The 8127-nt window shown below is 34.9% G+C and overlaps 1 non-coding gene across 1 annotated transcript; it reads right to left on the bottom strand.

Moving 5' to 3' along the window:
- Positions 1-1407: 1407 nt before the first annotated feature.
- Positions 1408-1489, bottom strand: TRNAS-GCU (transfer RNA serine (anticodon GCU)). Its single transcript has one exon. It is a non-coding gene; the product is annotated as a tRNA-Ser (tRNA).
- Between the last annotated feature and the right edge of the window lie 6638 nt (positions 1490-8127).

Here is an 8127-nt window from a genome sequence, read left to right as displayed (position 1 = left end):
AGCATGTTTAGTGCGACGGGGATTCGATCCCGAGACCTTCGGATTACGAGTCGAACGCCTTAACCCACTTGGCAATGCCGGGCTTTGCAGAATGTATAAAACGTACAAAAACATCAACATACAATTATAATTATTTGTAAAACTTTCTTAAATGTGCAAATATAAATATAATCTATATTCTATTCTATTTCTCCTTCTTTTTATTTTTGTTCGTTCTTATTAATTTGTGCTTAAAAGCTTGAAAAGCTTTAAAACTTTCGAACGATATACAAGTTGATGTGTTTGTTTGTTGAATTTCGGGTGATGTCCCTCGTTTGAAGTGATAAGGTAAGGAGAAAGCAGCTAATCATCACCACCAACTTTTGGGCAACTACTCTACTCTGGCTAAAAGTGGAATTTGACCGTCGCTTTTATAAAGTTCCCAGAGCAGCAATGTACGGAACATGATTTTTGTGTGTAAAGAGACAGGAACTTGAGACCTGCGCAATGAGCCTCGCTCGGCCCGTAAAAATTGAATCCAGTTGTAAATCGATGCAATGTTTGTTCAAAAAGGATTTTGTATAAATAAGTAATTAACTAAAATTAATTAATAAAATAATTACAACAAATTAATTGAAAAAATAATTATTTTGTGAAATGTCACAATTTGTACGTCGCTGAATTCAAGACCTACTTCACAGTAATATTATTGTTTACAACTGAATATCACCGTCTATTTCAAACTATGAATTATATTGGTTGTAGAAAGATATTGGATTACGTCATTATTCTTCAAATATTTCAAAAATTTAAAACACGTTTCTTAGTCTTTTCGTTAAAGCGTGTAGATCGTCCACACCATGTTGTATTTTAGTGACACAGCGACAAATTTAGGAACTACCATTGTTAAAATACGAGGTTCGATTACCCGTGGTGAACACAGGAGATAACCAAATGTAACTTTGAATTTAGACAGACAGACAGACAGAATGTTTCACATATTCATGGTTCTATTCTTAATAGGTAAAAAAACAACAACAATTAAATTAGGAAAAAATATTTTCGTCTGGCACTCAGTACCATTCTTGATGCTAAAGATAGAACTGTTACGACTTCATTTTCGTTACAAATGCTTAGTTTAATTTCTGAGTTGTCGTTCTAGAATTAACTGCTAAAAACGTATTACAAACAAAACCAGAAAATCTAGGAAGGATCACCTGCTAAATTTCTTAAAACTATCACTTAAGGCTTTATCTTTTCTTTCATAAATAGTTATTTCTAGAGCACAAAGCTACACAATGGTGCTCTGCCCACCAAGGATATCAATACCCGGTTTTTAGCGTTGTAAATCCGCAGACATGCCGCTGAGCAAATGGGCGCGGGGGCAAAATAAGACTAAATATAATCGAAAGATGAAAATGTGATATTCGACGAGGATGGGATTCGAACCCACGCGGGCAGAGCCCAATGGATTAGCAGTCCATCGCCTTAACCACTCGGCCACCTCGTCGTGAAAATACACGTCTTGTTTTTTATATTCATAGATAGTTTACTTATGCTGAATAAAGTCAATATTAACAATTTCATTTCATACAATTCTTGTCTACTCTAACCTCTGATATAGTATATTATTATAATTGAGTTATGGTACTCGTTCTGAGAAGAAGAATCGTCGTATTTCGTATACAAACTGGTGCTTTGTAGGCAAAATTATAACAGTATTGATATGATTATGTTCAGCTATCTTGGTAAGAAGCGGTCAAGCTTTAAGTTTTTTATACAATTTCAATTAAGCATCAAAAACATTATTAGGTTTAATGGTATTATGTTAGTTTTAATTTTGTATACAAATAGGACGCTATATTAAAGCGATTTTGGAGCCTTACTAAGTCGTTACTGTCCGTGTCGTCACGTCCGATTATGCTCTAGCAGAAGTTCATACATTCTGCGAATAGTCCTGCATCGTATTCTCCATTGCTAAAGGCTCAGTCGTAAAACAGCCATTGTAAAAAACAAACACTACGATTTCTATGATTATCCATGATCAATTTAATTGCAAAGACAAACCATAACCATATAAGTATAGGACGGTTGTAGCCTACGTCGCTTTTCCTAGACGGAGATCCTTCATGACTACGCTATTACAACGGAATAATGGATGACTTTTGCTCCTTACCTTATGTTCGTGAATTGTCACCTGTTATAGGACTTGTTGCGGTACTCTTTCTGGACTATCCTGATGACACAAGTTGATCCATATTCCTTTGTTTCCGAAATATCGCTTCCTTGGAAAGTCCCCGAAACGAATACGTCTTTTTGACCTGTGCGAACGGGTACTTTGAGTCATAAAACAGTTACACGCAATATGATTAGTTTTTGTTTGAATCACAATACCAAAACAATGTGAAGATATACACTAACTGTTCTACTACAAATTTGTATCTTCCTTTATTGTCACGTGACTTGCTGACGTGCATGTTAAAATTATTTTAATATATCGTACTCGAGCCTTCCTAGATACATAAAATGTACATGTTTATTGAAAAACTATCCTTCGTCCAATCACTGTATCACAAGTAATTCAGTTGTGTCACCTGAATATTTATAAACTATATTAGTTAACTTACACGACAGTGAATGTCTACTAACATTAAGGATTACGAAATTACTACGACCTCAGCAGATTTTGTAGTTAGAGCGCTCTGTTTGCATGCAATCTGTGGGTCAAGAAATCGAAACGTTTCGTTGAACACGCTCGTTCTTTCAGCAATGGGACGTTATAATGTATCTACCAATTCCAACTGTCGTTAGAAACAAGAAGCCCAAGAACTGCCAGTGGGTGTTCACTAATTACCATCCCTTTAGTTTATCACTTCAAAATTACGGAATGTTAATGCGCTGTACCCACCACGAGTATGGAAACCCAATTTTTTTGCGTTATTTGGCTTACCATGTACGGCTTGGTAGGTCCACGTTTCGAGCCTACAGTATTGCCTCTAAATACGATGCTTCACTTTCAGCAGTAATATTTTATTATATTCAATCTCTCTATTCGGTTACGATCCGGTCCTGCTAATTGGTTTTTCATCTTGTCAGTAGCTAATTGATTGTTCTCCTTCTTGTCGGCAGAAAGTGGCGTTCCAATTGAAATATCAATTCATTTTGTTTTTCTGGATAAACAGAATGTATGGTTTAAAATTTGTTATTCAGCCGTGACATATGTATATGTTACACCATAAAACTTTAAAATTTGTCAAAACAAAACCAGTTTGTCTGCGTTGTGTGATTGAGAGTGACGTTGATATAAAATACGACAAGAAATAATCAGCCAATTACACTGTTATTTAGAGTACTTACTAACAGGGAAAATAATTCTACAAGGAAATGTCCGAATACTAACAACAAAAATTATTGTTTCTGTTCAATGATTATAGGGATTATGTTTTTATATCTCACAATGGATCGATTTGTGGTAACGTGCATGCTTGGGCTGTGAATTCGGCAATTCGTGGTTCATATCCTATTGTCTCTAAAATGCGATTTGCATTTTGGGATCGTGGGTGAGCTCTCATCGTTCAAATCCTAAAATTGTCAAGGACAGGAGTAACCCAAGAGGTTAGCCGTCCCTAATTTTGCAGTGTAAGACTAGAGGGAAAACAGGTAGTCATCACCACCCACCGCTAACTCTTGGACTACTCTTTTACAAACGAATAGTGGGATTGACCTTCACATTATAACGATTATATTACGCCATTATTTTTCAAATATTTCCAAAATTTAAAACGCGTTTCTTAGTCTAGTTCTTAGGTGTTGTCAGTTAATCTAACTGCATTCACTCCGGTCTATTACTTCAAAGATATGGATAACTCTTGCGTTGCATTTAGCGAGAAAAAACAAACTCCATCAACCATGCAACTTTATTTGTTTATTATTAAAATACTTCAGCCAGTGGCACCGCGGTACTTCTATACGTACTTATAACAACACAAAAAAAAAAAACCGTGATGGCCACAGTGCAGATAGCTCATTGTGTAAACTTTGTGCTCAACTAAAAGAAACAAACAACTATTTAAAACGCGCGAAAGAATATTACGAGAAGAACGTTTTTTTTTTAAATCTAAAATCGTAAATAGTTCTAACCGCTTACGCTAACCAGTCTCTAGAAATAACACTTTAGAAACAGCGGATCGTTGCTACCACAAGTACATATCATAATGCACAATTTCATCCTAGTTATAAACATTCGTGTGCATCCATTCTCTTAATTGTCTTGGGAATATCTTGGACGTCACATGATCCCTATGTGAACGCTTAGTTAACCAAGGTCTTCGAAACGTTCAAACACTCGCGCAGTAAATGAAGGAAGACATATCGACGAAAGAATGGAATGTGGACATGTCTAGTGATCAAATAATATCTCTTAGAAATGTACAATTTATTAACGTTATGATGCCTGTGCCCAAAACAAATCATTTTCCTCGACATGTCGTTTTACTAGTACTGAGCCAATAAATCAAATAAATAAGTTTAATTTCAAGGTCCTGCGCGGTACGATTTGTGTGTTATTTACGTTGTTATTGTTTTACACGCATAGCTCCATTTCGTTTAAAATCATATATGTATAAATAATTGGAACTATAAATTTAACACATAATCTACAGGACCAGTTCTAAATCGCCACAGACGGCATCACATGTGGACGTCAAGGAAAATAGAAAATGTTAATATTAAATTGTTTAAATTAAACTCTCCACTGTAAGTTACGTATAAAGAATAATGTCACATACCATTTTTGTTCATGTAAGGCTTTTGATTTAGAATCTAAATGATTAGTCATTCAACCTACGCTCACGCAATCTTGACTAAGTTGTCACTTTGAAGCGACTCAGAATTTTAAGTGTTCCAAATTATTCATGTCAAATTTCGCTATTTATATTGAATATGCAATACAGTTTGACATTAAAGTATTTCTAATGCCACCAATTTCATTTTAAATAAAACGGACGATATATGCTGTTTCAAAATCGTATTCAGGATGTTAAAGCTAAGTTAAGAGGAATATTTTAAAATAAACAATATAATTCGGGCCCGGCATGGCCAGGTGGGTTAAGGCGTGCGACTCGTAATCTGAGGGTCGCGGGTTCGCATCCCCGTCGCACCAAACATGCTCGCCTTTTCAGCCGTATGGGGCGTTATAATGTTACGGTCAATCCCACTATTCGTTGGTAAAAGAGTAGCCCAAGAGTTGGCGGTGGGTGGTGATGACTAGTTGTCTTCCCTCTAGTCTTACACTGCTAATATAGGGACGGCTTGCGCAGATAGCCCTCGAGTAGCTTTACGCAAAATTAACAAACAAACAAACTATGTAATTTAATTTAGATGTAAGCGATTTTTGAGAGAACTTTTAATGTTTTGGAAGTTCTCGTTTTGTGTTCATGTTACACTATTTTTGGGTTAAAATAAATAATATATTACTCGGGAATGTCTTTGCAGTCCCTAATTATTTCGCAGGTTAATATTGACATAATATATTTTTTAAAACGATTCTTCATCTCTTTGCAGCGTCACTAAAATTTGTCCTGAGAATAGAGTAACTTTAATATTTATTTTGTGTTAAAAAACTACAAGGGTAACCGTTGTAATAACGCTGTTATAAAAGGTTACAAGTGAAGTAACTGTTTCACTTGTTATACACTCTTGTTAAACAACTACATAAAGTAACCTGTATACTGGCTATATGTTAAGGTACTATTCAAAATAACTGTTATACGCACCCTACGTTTAAGAACTACACTGAGTAAACTTTATAGCCGCACAGAATAACCTTTGAATTCACTCTGCATCACAGGGCTACACAACCTTTATTGTCACCTTACGTTAAAGAACTACAAATAGTAATCTTTATAATTGTTTTCTGATAAGAAACTATGCAAAGTAACCTTTATGTTCGCTAGTTTTGTGTTTAAAAGCTACACCAACTAGTATGGTTTGTTTTGGATTTCGCACAAAGTTAAACGAGGGCTATCTTTTGCAGTGTAAGACTAGATGGAAGACAGCTAGTCATCACCACCCACTGCTGACTCTTGGGTTACTCTTTTACCAACGAATAGTGGAATTAACCATCACATTATAACGCCTCCACGGCTGAAAAGGCGAGCATGTTTGGTGCGACGGGGATGCAAACCCGCGACCCTCAGATTGCGAGTCGAACCTCTTAACCCACCTGACCATGCCGGGCCGTAGAAAATCAACTAGAAATATATAAAAATGTTTTTTTTATATATAAATCTCTTAGTAGTGCGTAATTTTAATTAAATACACACCAATAATTATTACACATTGACATCGAATAGCACCGAGATGATGCCAACATAAATGTATCTTGTATAAATGTTTTCATTCTACAGATTATATGGCATCGCTTATGTCCATATTTCAACATATCTCGACAATTTAATCATTTAAAAAATGACGATATGCGATATGACGAAACACGTGTAAACATATTCAGTTTCGTTTGATATTTGAAAAGTAAATATTCACAGTTATTTATCTTTATAAGAGAAACGAAAAAAACGGTAATAATTATTATAACGTGATATGTAGAAATCACATCAAAGCTGTTAACAATGACAACTATTTTAAAAATCAACATAACTATTTAAATATTTGTTAATTTTGTGTTTGCCAGTTACCGGGTTAAATATAACATGATAACCCGAAAAATGTATAAAGTCAACATGAATCAAGTCATATAAAAAATTAACTTAATTTTTAAGCTAACAACATGTATTGCGAGACGGAATCAATGTGCACACACATATATATTTATCTTATTATTTATACAACTGGCATGTTAAAATACCAGGTTCAAAAGTAATAATTTTGTTTTTAACACAGAACCGCCAATAAGTAATATTTTTTCGAACCTTACTTATTGCTATTAATTTTGACAGAACAAACAACGACAATATATAATTGTCAATAAGGGTCAACTAACAACAGTCAAAACAATAATACATTGTATTAAAGCCACTCTTGTTTTGTATATTTAACCCCAGTATTCAGTTTCAGGAGAAACAGCGTTGTGTTGAATATTTCATACATTCTGTGGCATATAGAAGGACGTTATGTTCACATTTCATACACTCATTACTTAATATAGAACAAACTGGTTGATTTAAATACTATCAACGCTAGATGTCATAACATCGAAATGCAAGTATCCAAAGATTCACGACATCAAACGAAGTATTTAATATTGGACGGAATAACTTTGTGCTAAATGCATACTTTCAAAGTTAATTAAAGTCAAATAAAGTAAGACGACGTTTCAGAGAACTTGATGCACATTCTTAATAAAGACAGGCCAAGAATGTTCAGGACACACCGTTGGATGGACACTTAATGATAGCATATTCTATAATTGCCACTTTCTGCCCTTATCCGTCCATCACAGACTTATTACGAAAGTTTTGAATAATAAAGAAATTTCTGAGCCGAGATTAGCAAGGGTATGTCTTGCACAGGTTCAGGCTTTGCTTAGCAGTTATGTGCTATGCCAGTAATTCAGTATTTGATTAAACACTTCCTGTACAGAACTTGGTTGTTTAACAAACTTCACGTAGATGTGCTTTGGTTTGAGACCGCGTTTTCGGAGGTATTCACACATTAATAAAGCTTTATCAGTTTCGTTCCACATTTACGTAAGTCCTTGTTACTATGGTATCGCGGTATGCGGTATATTAAAACCGAATGGAATTGTTATAATTTATATTGGTTTTGTTTTGTTTACAGCACCACATCGAAGTTTATTGTTTCTTAACACTTCACATTATGAGCGTTTAAGTTATTGCACTGAAACTGTGCACACCTGAAATGTTAATACGCTTTCATCATCGCGAATACTCGCAACGGTTCCCATGGTAACAATATAAAGACGGATGTGGAGAATGGTTCAAGTCGCGTGGAACACTATGAAAGTTATTAGGGTAGAGGTTTATTAAGTAACTGCACATACATCAGTACGAAATGTTACATAACAATAGATAGAACGAACGGATCGTTTGAACATCAGTACAAAATGATATATGACAACGAAGAAGCGAACATCTGGTTCTATCTAGTAGTTGAAGCTTTCATCAATTT

Source organism: Tachypleus tridentatus, chromosome 12 (genome assembly GCF_004210375.1).
Source record: "Tachypleus tridentatus isolate NWPU-2018 chromosome 12, ASM421037v1, whole genome shotgun sequence".
Taxonomy (NCBI): domain Eukaryota; kingdom Metazoa; phylum Arthropoda; class Merostomata; order Xiphosura; family Limulidae; genus Tachypleus; species Tachypleus tridentatus.
This window is presented reverse-complemented; position numbering and strand designations above follow the sequence as displayed.